This window comes from Heteronotia binoei, chromosome 13 (genome assembly GCF_032191835.1).
Source record: "Heteronotia binoei isolate CCM8104 ecotype False Entrance Well chromosome 13, APGP_CSIRO_Hbin_v1, whole genome shotgun sequence".
In the NCBI taxonomy this organism is placed as follows: Eukaryota; Metazoa; Chordata; class Lepidosauria; order Squamata; family Gekkonidae; genus Heteronotia; species Heteronotia binoei.
The window spans coordinates 6,129,261-6,143,358 of NC_083235.1; the positions used below are offsets into that span (position 1 = coordinate 6,129,261).

The 14,098-nt window shown below is 48.2% G+C and overlaps 1 protein-coding gene and 1 non-coding gene across 2 annotated transcripts in view; one reads left to right on the plus strand and one right to left on the minus strand.

The window, feature by feature from the left end:
* Positions 1–14,098, plus strand: part of CDC37 (cell division cycle 37, HSP90 cochaperone) — a 172,201-nt gene that overhangs the window by 37,952 nt on the left and 120,151 nt on the right. The window lies entirely within an intron of this gene.
* Positions 7,650–7,752, minus strand: LOC132582027 (U6 spliceosomal RNA). The gene has a single exon (XR_009556161.1). It is a non-coding gene; the product is annotated as a U6 spliceosomal RNA (small nuclear RNA).

Below are 14,098 nucleotides of genomic sequence, written 5' to 3' on the forward strand. Positions count from 1 at the left end.
CTAGGAGATTTGAACTACCGGAGTAGGGCTGCCAACTCCCAGTTAAGAAATTACTGGAGATTCAAGGGTGAAGCTGATGCCTCGGGAACAGGACTGCGAGCCTCCAGGTGAGGCTTGGAGATCTCCCGCTTTTGCAGCTGATCTCCAGCCGGCAGAGATCAGCTCCCCTGGAGACAATGGAAATAACAGAAAAACCACCAGAAGCAATGAAATTTACATTTAAATGTGTATAAATATGTTTTAGTGCAATTTTAAATGAAACTTAAACAAAAGGAACACTGAGCTTTCAACATATGAAATTTCCCACACAGTCTTTCAGTAGCCCTGTAAATCAGGATTGCTGCCGGTAACTGATGAGACCGTGCGTAGACCCATGTTGAAAAAATTGAGCTGAGGCTCCGTGTAACGTCGGGAGAAGGAGGCTGACGAAGTGATCGAAACCGTGAGGAGTCCTTTCATAAGCGGTTCCTTCCTTACTCTCTCCGCATTGCTAGGAGTCGGGCACTGAGGAAAAAAGCGTTCACCCACAACGGAGTCTGCTCGAAGGAAGCCGATTGACAGGGCTACTGAAAGACTGTGTGGAAAATTCATATGTTAAAAGCGCAGTGTTCCTTAGTTTTGTTTTGTTTAAGTTTCATTTAAGCTTGCACTAAAACATATTTATACACGTTTCTGTGTAAATTTCATTGCTTCCGGTGGTTTTTCTGTTATTTCCATTAATTACATCGGTTCCAGTTGTTTTGATCATCCCGTGGAGAAAATGACCGCTTTGAAGGATGGACTCTGTGGTATTGTCCCATGCTGTGGCCCCTCCCCAACCGTGCCCTCTCCTGGAATCCACCCCCAAAGTCTTCAGGTGTTTTCCAACCAGACCTGGTAACCCCTACTAGAGAGGGTGGGGTTTGTAGAGAGACCTCAGTGGGGTATAATGCCACAGAGTTCACTCTCCAAAGCATCCATTTGCTCTAAGGGAACTGATCCATGTAATTTGGAAATTTGCTGTAATCTCCAGGCCCCACCTGGATGTTGGCAACCAGGGCTTTTTTGTAGCAGGAACTCCTTTGCATATTAGGCCACACATCCCTGATATAGCCAATCCTCCTGGAGCTTCCAGTAGGCCCTGTAAGAAGAGGCCCTGTAAGCTCTTGGGGGATTGGCTACATCAGAGGGGTGTGGCCTAATATGCAAAGCAGTTCCTGCTACAAAAAATGCCCTGTTGGCAACCATAAACCAGCTTCTAAGCGCTGATGAAATTGGTCTAGCCTGGGCTATCCCAAGTCAGGGCGAGAGACAAACAGAGGAGGTTGGCCATCGCCTCCCTCTGTGTAGCCGCCCTGGACTTCCTTGGCGGTTTCCCATCCAAAAGCTAAAAAGGGCTGACCCTTCTCAGCTTCCAAAATCTGATGAGATCAGGGCCAGCCTGGGCCATCCACAGGTTAGGGCAAATTCAGAGGTGGTAGGCTCAAGGCGGCTCACAATTCATAATAAAACAACCATATAAAAACATTAGATTAAAATGAAGACGAAGAAGACTGCAGATTTATACCCCGCCCTTCAGAGCGGCTTACAATCTCCTTTATCTTCTTCCCCCACAACAGACATCCTGTGAGGTGAGTGGGGCTGAGAGAGCTCTCCCAGAAGCTGCCCTTTCAAGGACAGAGTCTCAGAGCTGCCTACAATCTCCTTTTCCTTCCTCCCCCACAACAGACACCCTGTAAGGTGGGTGGGGGCTGAGAGGGCTCTCACAGCAGCTGCCCTTTCAAGGACAGAGTCTCAGAGCGGCCTACAATCTCCTTTCCCTTCCTCCCCCACAACAGACACCCTGTGAGGTGAGTGGGGGCTGAGAGAGCTCTCCCAGAAGCTGCCCTTTCAAGGACAGAGTCTCAGAGCTGCCTACAATCTCCTTTCCCTTCCTCCCCCACAACAGACACCCTGTAAGGTGGGTGGGGGCTGAGAGGGGCTCTCACAGCAGCTGCCCTTTCAAGGACAGAGTCTCAGAGCGGCCTACAATCTCCTTTCCCTTCCTCCCCCACAGTAAACACCCTGTGAGGTGGGTGGGGCTGAGAGAGCTCTCCCAGCAGCTGCCCTTTCGAGGACACCTCTGCGAGAGTGATGGCTGACCCAAGCCGTTCCAGCAACTCCCAAGTGCAGGAGTGGGGAATCAAACCCGGTTCTCCCAGATAACCACTTCACCACATTGGCTCTCTTGCTTGCCTCTGCATAGCCATACTGGACTTCCTTGGTGGTTTTCCATCCATGACAATTGAGTGCTAATTTCTATATAATTAAATGATTTAATACATAGATACATAGGCGGCATTCAATGGTCTTAAAAGAGATCCACACAGATCGAATGTCCTCAGAGATGGCAGTCATTTCAGTTAGTTCTGGTTAATAATTAACTGCCAAACGCAAGCTGAAATTGTGTGGTCGTGCAGGCGCTGCGGAATTGGGCAAGGTCCCGTAAAGCTCTGACATTCTCTGGAGTTGGTTCCACCGATAAGGAGTGACAACGGAGAAGGCTCTTTTGTGTGTTGCTTTGAGTCTTGCCTCCCTGGACCTAGCAAATTTTTGAGTACCTGATCGAAGTACCGTCTGGGGAACATGGGGAGGGAGACGGTCCCTAAGGTAGACAGGTTGTGTCATTTCCCCCCCTTCACCCTGTAAGATTTCATTAACATCTGCCTTTTTAAATACATGTTGTTGATCCAAATGCCTTCGCCCTTATTTTGGTCGCATGTTGCAAATGCGTAGCGCGGTGGCTTTAGGTCTGAGTGACGTCACATATCCCAGATTCCTTGGTCAGGCATTCTTGAGTATATAATGCAGGGGTGTCGAGCTCATTTGTTATGCAGGACGGATCTGATAGAAACAAAACCTCGTTGGGCCAGGCCATGTCGAGCCAGGCCATGTGTATCCCTATTTAAATCAGGTAGCAGAGATATAAACTTTATAAAGGACACAAACAAACACAGTTAATTTTTTTTACAAAAAAAAACCCCTTTAAAATATGCTTAAAATGTTAGCATTTGTTGGTATTAAAGGTGCCTTCTTTGCATCTCTCTCATGGGATCTAGGGTACTGGGCAAAGGAAGCTCTGACTCCTCCTTCCTTCCTTCCTTCCTTCCCTTCCTTCCTTCCTTCCTTCCTTCCTTCCTTCCTTCCTTCCTTCCTTCCTTCCTTCCTTCCTTCCTTCCTTCCTTCCTTCCTTCCTTCCTTCCTTCCTCCCTCCCTCCCTCCCTCCCTCCCTAGGGGACCAGGAAGGGGAAGGAAGAGAAGCTTGGTTCAGTATCTCTGCTGTGTGATTAAGAGAGCCTGGAAAAAGAATCTCTGCCTTTCCTCCCTTCTTCCTGAAGGGAGGAGCCTCAACCAATGGAGAAAACAGAGGCTTTGCTTTGTAGCTCCTGTGCGATTGAGAAAGCCTTGCAGAGCAAGCTGTAATGCAGGAGGAAGCGAGAGAGAGGGAAAAGGAAGCGGATGACATCCAATTGCTCGGGGACCTGATAGGAGCCCTCCGGGGGCTTGATTCAGCCCCCGGGCTGCGTGTTTGACACCCCTGATATAATGCTTCTTGAATCTCCTCCTTCTGCATATGTAAAAGAAGAAGAATGATCTGTAAAGGTGGTTGCGGTAAACAAAGATTGTTTTTGGGCCTTAGAAACAGGGCAGTGTGTAAAGCTGCTAGATGACAATTAGTTTGGAGATCAGATCTTTAAAGCGTCTCTGAAATGTTTTTGTTTTGATCTTTGTTCAGTGAGAAACTTAAGAAAAGAACCCCAGTGCCTGTATCCAGAGAAGAGTGCAATGTTGCCTGTTCCAAGGATAAGGAAGGCACCCCTCTCCACCCACCGTAAGTTCATTCCTTGAGCTGTGAATATATGAACTATTTTTCGAATACTAAGTACGACAGACAATATTTTAAGAGTTTGGAAGGCAAATGTGATCCATGGTTTTTCAGGAGTAGTAGGTGTCAAGGGTTTATGCACTAAATTGTGTTTGCCGTAAGAAACACCAGTTCAGCCTAGATGCCAGTTGCAGCCTGAACCAGCTCTTAAACCAGGGGTGGGGGAACCTTTTTTCTGCGAAGGGCCATAGGGATATTTATAACATCATTCGCGGGCCATACGAAATTATCAGCTTTAAAAACCGTGCTCCTCCGAGGGAGAAGGATTCAGGCCAGCAAAATAAATGCAAATGATTATTTTTCTATTTGAAGTCATGTGGGGAGAGCCTAATCTGGCACACACACACACACACCCCTAGGCAAATGCATAGGTCCAGGGCTTTTTTGTAGAAAAAGCCCAGCAAGAACTCAGCATATTAGACCACATCCCCTACTATTAGCATGTTGTGTCTTGAACAATAAGCTGTTATACCGCATGGCGATTGCTACAGAGGCGACCCGTGGGTCCCCGGATGGAGCTCGCCAGACGCCCCGCCCATCAAGATCTGTGGCGGGAAGTTTGACTGACCAGGATTGGACTGGTCAGACGAGGGGGCAGTTCCGGGTAATGTATATAAGCGGGACCCGGCCCGCGTGCTCCCTCTCTTGTGAGGTGCTACTGAATAAACCATGTTGCCTTCCAAACCGTCTCGGTTTCAAGTACATTACATAGCATATCAGGTCACACACTCATTAGCATATTAGGCCACACCCTCTGGGATAATCAAGTGCAAAACTGAACGGTGACAGTAACTTTTCCAAGCCCTGCAGCAGTTCTGCTGCACTTGGCCCTTTTCCAGCCAGGCCCCCAGGAGGCTGCCGCACAGTACATCTGGGCCTGTGATCCCTGCCTGGCCCTGGGGAGGCTGCTGCACAGCGCGGCTGGGCCCCACGATCCTCGCTGGCCAGCCAGGCCCCAGGGAGGCTGCCACATGGCTCGGTTCGGCCCAGCAATCCCCGAGGGCCACACCAAGTGACCTCAAGGGACGCATACGGCCCTCGGGACGGAGGTTCCCCACCCCCTGCCTTAAACTGTGTGATCACAGCTCGGTGGAACTTTGCAAAATGTTGTGGGTGCTGTCCTCACAAGCCAGATTGTGCTTTGAAGTAGTTCCCATTGATTTCTGTAGAACTTAATTGTAATTCAGACCGAATGAGCCGATTGCATGACCTACTTTCGGGGCACAGAAATGTGTCAGCTCAGACAAAAACAAGTCCTGATTGGCACGTAAGCCCAACCCAAAAAATTCTTTGTGGCTCTCTCCTTTCTGTTTTGTGTTTTTTCCCCAATGGATATGTTCTTGTATGAAATCGATTTCAGGGGCAAACTCCACAGAGCTTTTTCTTATATTAAATATAACATGCTAAATTGCATGGAATGAGATATTATATATTTTTTAAAAGCTGACCTTTTTATCTTTAAGGGAGTAAATGCTGTGCTTCTTGCAAAACCAGAAAGACACCGCAGTGGAGAGACGCTGAAGATGGGACTCCTCTCTGTAATGCTTGTGGCATTAGGTACTACTCTTTTCACTACCTGATATCATGGCTGACAACAGACGGGCAGTTTGGGGCAGTTGGGAGCTGTTCCGAAGCCTCCAGATGGTCCTCCGCTAGTTGTCCCCATCCCGTCTGTGATAGCAGCTGGGTGCCTCCTCACGGGAAGGTGCCTCAGAAGCCAAAGTCCTCTCTTTTTCTTTCTCTGCAGGTCAAGCGCTCATGCACATAAGAGCCAGTTTGGTGTAGTGGTTAAGTGCGCCTGGTTGGCTTCCCCACTCCTCCACTTGCAGCTGCTGGAATGGCCTTGGGTCAGCCATAGCTCTCGCACAGCTGTCTTTAAAAGGGCAGCTTCTGGGAGAGCTCTCTCAGCCCCGCCCACCTCACAGGGTGGATCAGAGACCCAGTTTGGTGTAGTGGTTAAGTGTGCGGACTCTTATCTGGGAGAACCGAGTTTGATTCCCCGCTCCTCCACTCGCAGCTGCTGGAATGGCCTTGGGTCAGCCAGAGCTCTCACAGAGCTGTCTTTAAAAGGGCAGCTTCTGTCAGAGCTCTCTCAGCCCCACCCACTTCACAGGGTGTCTGTTGTGGGGGAGGAAGGGAAAGGAGATTGTGACCACTCTGAAACTCTGAGATGCATGGGATGGAGAAGGTAGAGAAAGAAATACTTTTCTCCCTTTCATACAATACAAGAACTCGTGGGCATTCAATGAAATTGCTGAGCAGTCGGGTTAGAACGGATAAAAGGAGGTACTGCTTCACCCAAAGGGTGATTAACATGTGGAATTCACTGCCACAGGAGGTGGTGGTGGCTACAAGCATAGCCAGCTTCAAGAGGGGGTTAGATAAAAATATGGGGCAGAGGTCCATCAGTGGCTATTAGCCACTGTGTGTGTGTGTGTGTGTGTATAAAATTTTTGGCCACTGTGTGATACAGAGTGTTGGACTGGATGGGCCATTGGCCTGATCCAGCATGGCTTCTTTTATGTTCTTATTCAAAGTATAGGGCGGGATATAAATCCAATATCATCATCTCCCTCCCTCCCTGTTTGGTGTAGTGGTGAAGTGTACAGACTCTTATCTGGGAGAATTCGGTTTGATTCTCCACTCCTCCACTCTCAGCTGCTGGAATGGCCTTGGGTCAGCCAGAGCTCTCGTACGAGTTGTCCTTGAAAGAGCAGCTGCTATAAGAGCCCTCTCAGCCCCACCCACCTCACAGGGTGTCTGTTGTGGGGAAGAAGATATAGGAAATTGTAAGCTGCTCTGAGTCTCTGATTCAGAGAGAAGGGTGGGGTTTAAATCTGGAGTCGTCTTCTTCCAGTGTCCTGGCCCCACTGATGGACCTCTTGGTGCCTGGTTTTTTGGCCACTGTGTGACACAGAATGTTGAATGTGACACAGAATGACACAGATGGGCTTTTGGCCTGATCCAACATGGCTTCACTTACATTCTTATGTCTGGGGCAGTGAGGCTCTGTATTCTTGTGCTTGGGTGGCGGGGGGGGGGGGGGGGACACAGTGAGAGGGCTTCTGGTGTTCTGGCCCCACTGGTGGACCTTCTGATGGTACTTGGGGTTTTCTGGCCACTGTGTGACACAGAGCGTTGGGCTGGATGGGCCATTGGCCTGATCCTACATGGCTTCTCTTATGTTCTTATTTCATTCCCCCACCTTCACTGTCTGGAGAGAGAACTGGCGAGAGCCAGTTTGGTGTAGTGGTTAAGTATGTGGACTCTTATCTGCAATTCCCCACTCCTCCACTTGCAGCTGCTGCAATGGCCTTGGGTCGGCCATAGCTCTCGCACAGGTTGTCCTTGAAAGGGCAGCGTCTGGGAGAGCTCTCTCAGACCCACCCACCTCACAGGGTGTCTGTTGTGGGGGAAGAAGATATAGGAGATTGTAAGCTACTCTGAGTCTCTGATTCAGAGAGAAGGGCGGGGTATAAATCTGCAGTCTTCAGTAGATGAAGGAAAAGAGCAAGGATAATCACAAACGATAATCTCAGTTTTGTGTACCTGTCTCCCCCCCCCCCCCTTTCAGGTACAAAAAATACAGAATCCGGTGTTTTCAATGCTGGAATATTCCAAAGCACGGAGGAAAACCTTGCTCTCATTGTTTGAGCTGTGGAGACAAATTCCACACAGGAGCTGCCCAACAGAAATCTGAAAAAGGTACCAGGCGTTTGGGGCGGAAGAGGGAAAATGTCTGTAGCAACATCAGAATGATTTTTCATGCTGAACAAAACATATCTGCTCAGATGCTAATCTTCTCTGTATCGTTCCAATTTTAGTATATGTGCTGCCGAAGCGAGCACACATATCTGCTCAGATAAAATTAGTTAAGATATTAACTGCACCATAGAACTGTTGAGTGCCGTTGCTATATACCAGTATAAATGTCATGGTTACCGAGAAAAGGAATCCTTGGACTTGTCGCTTGGTGCTGAGATACCTTTGGAGAAATGTCAACTGAGGGGGTGACACGATAAAGGTTTACAAGGTTATGCATGGGATAGAGAAGGCAGAGAAAGAAGCACTTTTCTCACAATACAAGTACTCATGGGCACTCATTGAAATTGATGAGCAGTTGGGTTAGAATGGATAAAAGGAAGTCCTTCACCCAAAGGGTGATTATCGCATGAAATTTGCTGCCACAGGAGGTGGTGGCGGCTACAAACATAGCCAGTTTCAAGACAGGATTGGATGAGCATGTGGAGCAGAGGTCCATCAGTGGCTATTAGCGACAGCGTATTGTTGGAACAGTGGAAGACAGGAGGGCCTGGCGTGACTTTGTCCATGGGGTTGCAAAGAGTCGGACTCGACTGTGCGATTGAACAACAACAAAATTGTTGGAACTTTCTGTCTGGGGCAGTGATGCTCCGTATTCCTGGTATTTGGGAGGGATAGCAGTGTGAAGACTTCTAGTGTCCTGGCCCCACTGGTGGACCTCCTGATGGCACCTGGGTTTTTTGGCCATTATGTGACACAGAGTGTTAGACTGGATGGGCCATTGGCCTGATCCAACATGGCTTCTCTTATGTTCTTACCTCACCCCCCAGATCCCCTTGTGGAATTATAGTTTCAGGGGAGGGGATTGTTGCAGAGAAATAAATATTAAACGGGTTGATGCAAGTTGGGATATGATTCAGACAACATCAGTTTCTCCCTATTACCTCTCTGCCTTTGCCCAGCATTAAAACCAATCAGTATTGCCTTTTGTTGCAAGTGAAGGACTATGCATTGTCTCTTTAGCCTTAGACTTCAGGCAGGACTATAGAAAGTCCTAGAGATAGATAGATCAGGTGGACCCCGATCATCTGATGCTATCTTTGATATGTAGATGGCTACTGTCAGGAAATCCTCCTCTCTTCCTGTCTGACACCTGCTCTCCACATTAAGCTATTCTTCTCCATCTTGACGCCATGCGGGCAAGATGTGCTTTCTGCATTCTAGTTAGACTAGATTAGAATCATAGAGTTGGAAGGGACCTCCAGAGTCATCTAGTCCAACCTCCTGCACAATGCAGGAAACTCACAAATACCTCCCCCTAAATTCACAGGATCCGCATTGCTGTCAGATGGCCATCTAGCCTCTGTTTAAGAACCTCCAAGGAAGGAGAGCCTACCACCTCCTGAGAAAGCCTGTTTCACTGAGGAACCGTTCTAACGGTCAGGAAGTTCTTTCTAATGTTGAGCCAGAAACTCTTTTGATTTAATTTCAACCCATTGGTTCTGGTCCTGCCTTCCGGGACCACAGAAAACAATTCCACACTCTCTTCTCTCTGACAGCCCTTCAAGTACTTGAAGATGGTGATCCTATCACCTCTCAGCGTCCTCCTCTCTAGGCTAAACATGCCCAGCTCCTTCAGCCTTTCTTGTTGTTTTAAACAATTTTATTAATAGCCTTTCTTCATAGTCCTTGGTCTCCAGACCCCTCACCATCTTCATCGCCCTCCTCTGGATCTGTTCCAGCTTTCTATATATATCCTTCTTAAAATGTGGTTCCCAAAACAGAACACAATAGTCCAAGTGAGGTCTTACCAGAGCAAAATCCTGTCTCTACTCTATCCTGTCAAGAATGGAGTTCCTTACAATAAAAGACTTGTATTCGTTTTTGCAAAGATAGGGAGGGTCTGTCTGGAGCTTGCTTTCTTGTCAGCTCGCACAAACTACGTCCCTTGAGCACTCTGTTAACCCAAATCATCCTTCACCTTTTCTCCTGTAGATGTGGAAATTTCTTAAAGCTTTCTGGTTAGATTGGATACCAAAAAAGCTCTCGGGAAATCGGACTGACATGAGTGAAGGGTGCGGACGAACAGCGGGAAGAACATTTGATATGCCAGCCAAGAGGTTGTAGGGGTATGAATTTTTGTTTGGTTTTGTCTGTTACTTGCTCTATTGTTTTTTGTGTGTATTGTGCCAAGTGTCAAAGGAGGCAAGAAAAAAACCTGACATTGTTTCAGGGGAAGGAAGTGCTTCCTTTATTTCTACCTTCTAGCAGTAATAAAAAGTATTCATAAGAGGGCAAAAGTACGGTCTTCTCTGGAAGGCCAAGGGAGGTTTGTGCAGAAATAATTTTGAAAGAATTTACATTCCTCTGTCAAAGTTCTTTGAGTTCTAGGTTTAACATTTTCTCTCTCTGTCTCTGTCTTTCTCTCTTTACCCCAAACCCTACCCATAATTCTTGTTACTGCTTTATGGTTAACAGTGCCTTTCTCTAAAGAGACATGGCAATATCCAGTAATAGAATTTTCCCACATTGTTAGCTCTGCAGGACAGTGATAATTTAACAGACATGGGGAGGGGACTGTCCAACAAAAATAACATGCACCCTACCTCTTCCAGCGCAGGGGGACTTTCAACAGATCAGGGGTTTGATTGTCTTTTTTAAAAAAAAGCAATAATTACTTCTTAATGAAGCACTTTGCTTATGCGTTGGTATCGTCTGTCTTTTGCACCAGATACACCATGATGACACAGGTAACATTTGAACTGTGAAATATTTTTATATACGCTTGTCGAAGGGTTTCTTGGGAGATAGACAACCAGTGTGCAGGAAGTTTTTGACTTCTGAATAGATTCTGGATGCCCCTGTTTGTATGTTGCTGTCCACTTACGATTGTCGCAGACTACACTGTATGTATTTCCTTTTGGCTGTATTTATTTTTGCGCATAGTATTTATTTTTGTAAAATGTGACTGTTTTTGCAATAGCAAAACAAACAAACAAAAAGCCAAGGTATAACATTTAAAGCTGTAACTTGCCTCGTTCTTTTCAAAGAATGCACTAAATGAGCGTTTTGTTCAAAACTAGGAACAAGCTTTTTGATGAGTAACTTAACTACCTCTGCATCTCTAAATAACTCTCAGCACTTTTGCAATAAATATTCTGAATTGTCACAGCATATAATGGAGAGACTGGTTAATCCATAATTTCTTTAAATGCGGAGTGGGGCTTGGAGGAGAACGTGTATGATACAGCCATGTTCAGATCTGCTACCTGCTGCCCATATTAGTCCTGAATATTTGTGGGTTCACAGGAAAAAGTGCAGAAGTTTCCATACTTAATTCTCAGACTTAATAGGGGAGGGATGGTGGCTCAGTGGTAGAGCATCTGCATGGGAAGCAGAAGGTCCCAGGTTCAATCCCTGGCATCTCCAAAAAAGGCTCCAGGCAAATAGGTGTGAAAAACCTCCGCTTGAGACCCTGGAGAGCCGCTGCCAGTCTGAGAAGACAATACTGACTTTGATGGACCCAGGGTCTGATTCAGTATAAGGCAGCTTCAGATGTTCAGACACATACAGAAATTCTTGAACGCTGAGACATGTATTTCACAGATAGCTCCCTCTTGTGGCAACCTCTGGCTATGCACAGGATACTCTTCTGGGTAAGAGGTAAGGTTGCCAACTCCAGGTTGGGAAATTCCTGGAGATTTGAGAACGAGCCTGGGGAGGACAAAGACCTCAGAGGGGTCCAAGGCCACAGAGTCCCCCCTCCAAAGCAGCTATTTCCTCCAGGGGAACTGATCTCTGCAGTCTGGAAAGGAGCTGAAATTCCAGGGGATCCCCAGGTCCCCCCTGGAGGCTGGCATCCCTGAACCTCAGTGGGGCACAAGGCCACAGAGTCCCCCTTCCAAAGCAGCCATTTCCTCCAGGGGAACTGATCTCTGTGGTCTGGAGAGGAGCTGGAATTCCGGGGGATCCCCAGGTCCCACCTGGAGGCTGGCATCCCTGAACCTCAGTGGGTTACAAGGCCACAGAGTCCCCCCTCCAAAGCAGCCCTTTCCTCCAGGGGAACTGAGCTCTCTGGAGATCAGTTATCGTTCTGGGATCTCAAGGCCCCAACTGGAGATTGGCAGCTCTCTTCAGAGGGGAACAATGTGGAACACACAAGGACACATGCACATTGTTGTTGTTTTTTAAGATGCACATGACAAAAGTGTTTTTTAGACATTTGTCGAACAGTCAATGTGGTGAACAGATAAAAGGAAGTACTTCTTCTGAAGATCCTGTGAATTTAGGGGGAGGTGTTTGTGAGTTACCTGCATTGTGCAGGGGGTGGGACTAGATGGAGGTCCCTGCCAGTTCTATGATTCTTCACCCAAAGAGTAATTTGGGTGGAATTCACTGCCACAGGAAGTGCCAGTGCTTATATACATGCAGATCAGCTCCCCCCCCCCAACCCCCAAACCCAACACACATAACTATAGTTACCTGGACTGGCCCAATGACTCCTCACTGGCCTGCACCCAGAGTCCAGGTGTCGTTTGTTATAGAGCCCTAAGCTCAGCAAAGTCTATGGTAGAACCTTAAGGCAAGTTCCAGTCCCAATACATAACAGTGTGACTGATTTCCCACTAGCTGCTCTCACGCTCCTCTTCTCTGCGGGGGTTCCGTCAGATTTCACACTATCTGCCCTGGGGCTGCAACTAGATGAAGAAGAAGACTGCAGGTTTATACCCCACCCTTCTCTCTGAATCAGAGACTCAGAGCGGCTTACAATCTCCCCCCACAACAGACACCCTGTGAGATGGGTGGGGCTGAGAGGACTCTCAGAGCAGCTGCCCTTTCAAGGACAGAGCGGCTCACAATCTCCTTCTCCTTCCTCCCCCACAACAGACACCCTGTGAGGTGGGTGGGGCTGAGAGGGCTCTCACAGCAGCTGCCCTTTCAAGGACGACCTCTGCCAGAGCTATGGCTGACCCAAGGCCATGCCAGCAGGTGCAAGTGGAGGAGTGGGGAATCAAACCCGGTTCTCCCAGATAAGAGTCCGCGGACTTCCCCACTACACCAAACTGGCTCTCAGGAAGAAGAAAACCGTAGATTTATACCCTGCCCTTGTCTCTGAATCAGAGACTCAGAGTGGCTTACAATCTCCTTTATCTTCTTCCCCCCACAACAAACACCCTGTGAGGTAGGTGGGGCTGAGAGGGCTCTCACAGTAGCTGCCCTTTCAAGTAGTAGTAGAACAAGATGATAAAGAAGATAGATTTATATCCCGCCCTTCACTCTGAATCTCAGAGCAGCTCACAATCTCCTTTACCTTCCTCCCCCCACAATAGACACCCTGTGAGGTGGGTGGGGCTGAGAGGGCTCTCACAGCAGCTGCCCTTTCAAGGACGACCTCTGCCAGAGCTATGGCTGACCCAAGGCCATGCCAGCAGGTGCAAGTGGAGGAGTGGGGAATCAAACCCGGTTCTCCCAGATAAGAGTCCGCGGACTTCCCCACTACACCAAACTGGCTCTCAGGAAGAAGAAAACCGTAGATTTATACCCTGCCCTTGTCTCTGAATCAGAGACTCAGAGTGGCTTACAATCTTTTTTATCTTCTTCCCCCCACAACAAACACCCTGTGAGGTAGGTGGGGCTGAGAGGGCTCTCACAGTAGCTGCCCTTTCAAGTAGTAGTAGAACAAGATGATAAAGAAGATAGATTTATATCCCGCCCTTCACTCTGAATCTCAGAGCGGCTCACAATCTCCTTTACCTTCCTCCCCCCACAACAGACACCCTGTGAGGTGGGTGGGGCTGAGAGGGCTCTCACAGCAGCTGCCCTTTCAAGGACAACCTCTGCTAGAGCTATGGCTGACCCAAGGCCATGCTAGCAGGTGCAAGTGGAGGAGTGGGGAATCAAACCCGGTTCTCCCAGATAAGAGTCCGCGGACTTCCCCACTACACCAAACTGGCTCTCAGGAAGAAGAAAACCGTAGATTTATACCCTGCCCTTGTCTCTGAATCAGAGACTCAGAGTGGCTTACAATCTCCTTTATCTTCTTCCCCCCACAACAAACACCCTGTGAGGTAGGTGGGGCTGAGAGGGCTCTCACAGTAGCTGCCCTTTCAAGTAGTAGTAGAACAAGATGATAAAGAAGATAGATTTATATCCCGCCCTTCACTCTGAATCTCAGAGCAGCTCACAATCTCCTTTACCTTCCTCCCCCCACAATAGACACCCTGTGAGGTGGGTGGGGCTGAGAGGGCTCTCACAGCAGCTGCCCTTTCAAGGACGACCTCTGCCAGAGCTATGGCTGACCAAGGCCATGCCAGCAGGTGCAAGTGGAGGAGTGGGGAATCAAACCCGGTTCTCCCAGATAAGAGTCCGCGGACTTCCCCACTACACCAAACTGGCTCTCAGGAAGAAGAAAACCGTAGATTTATACCCTGC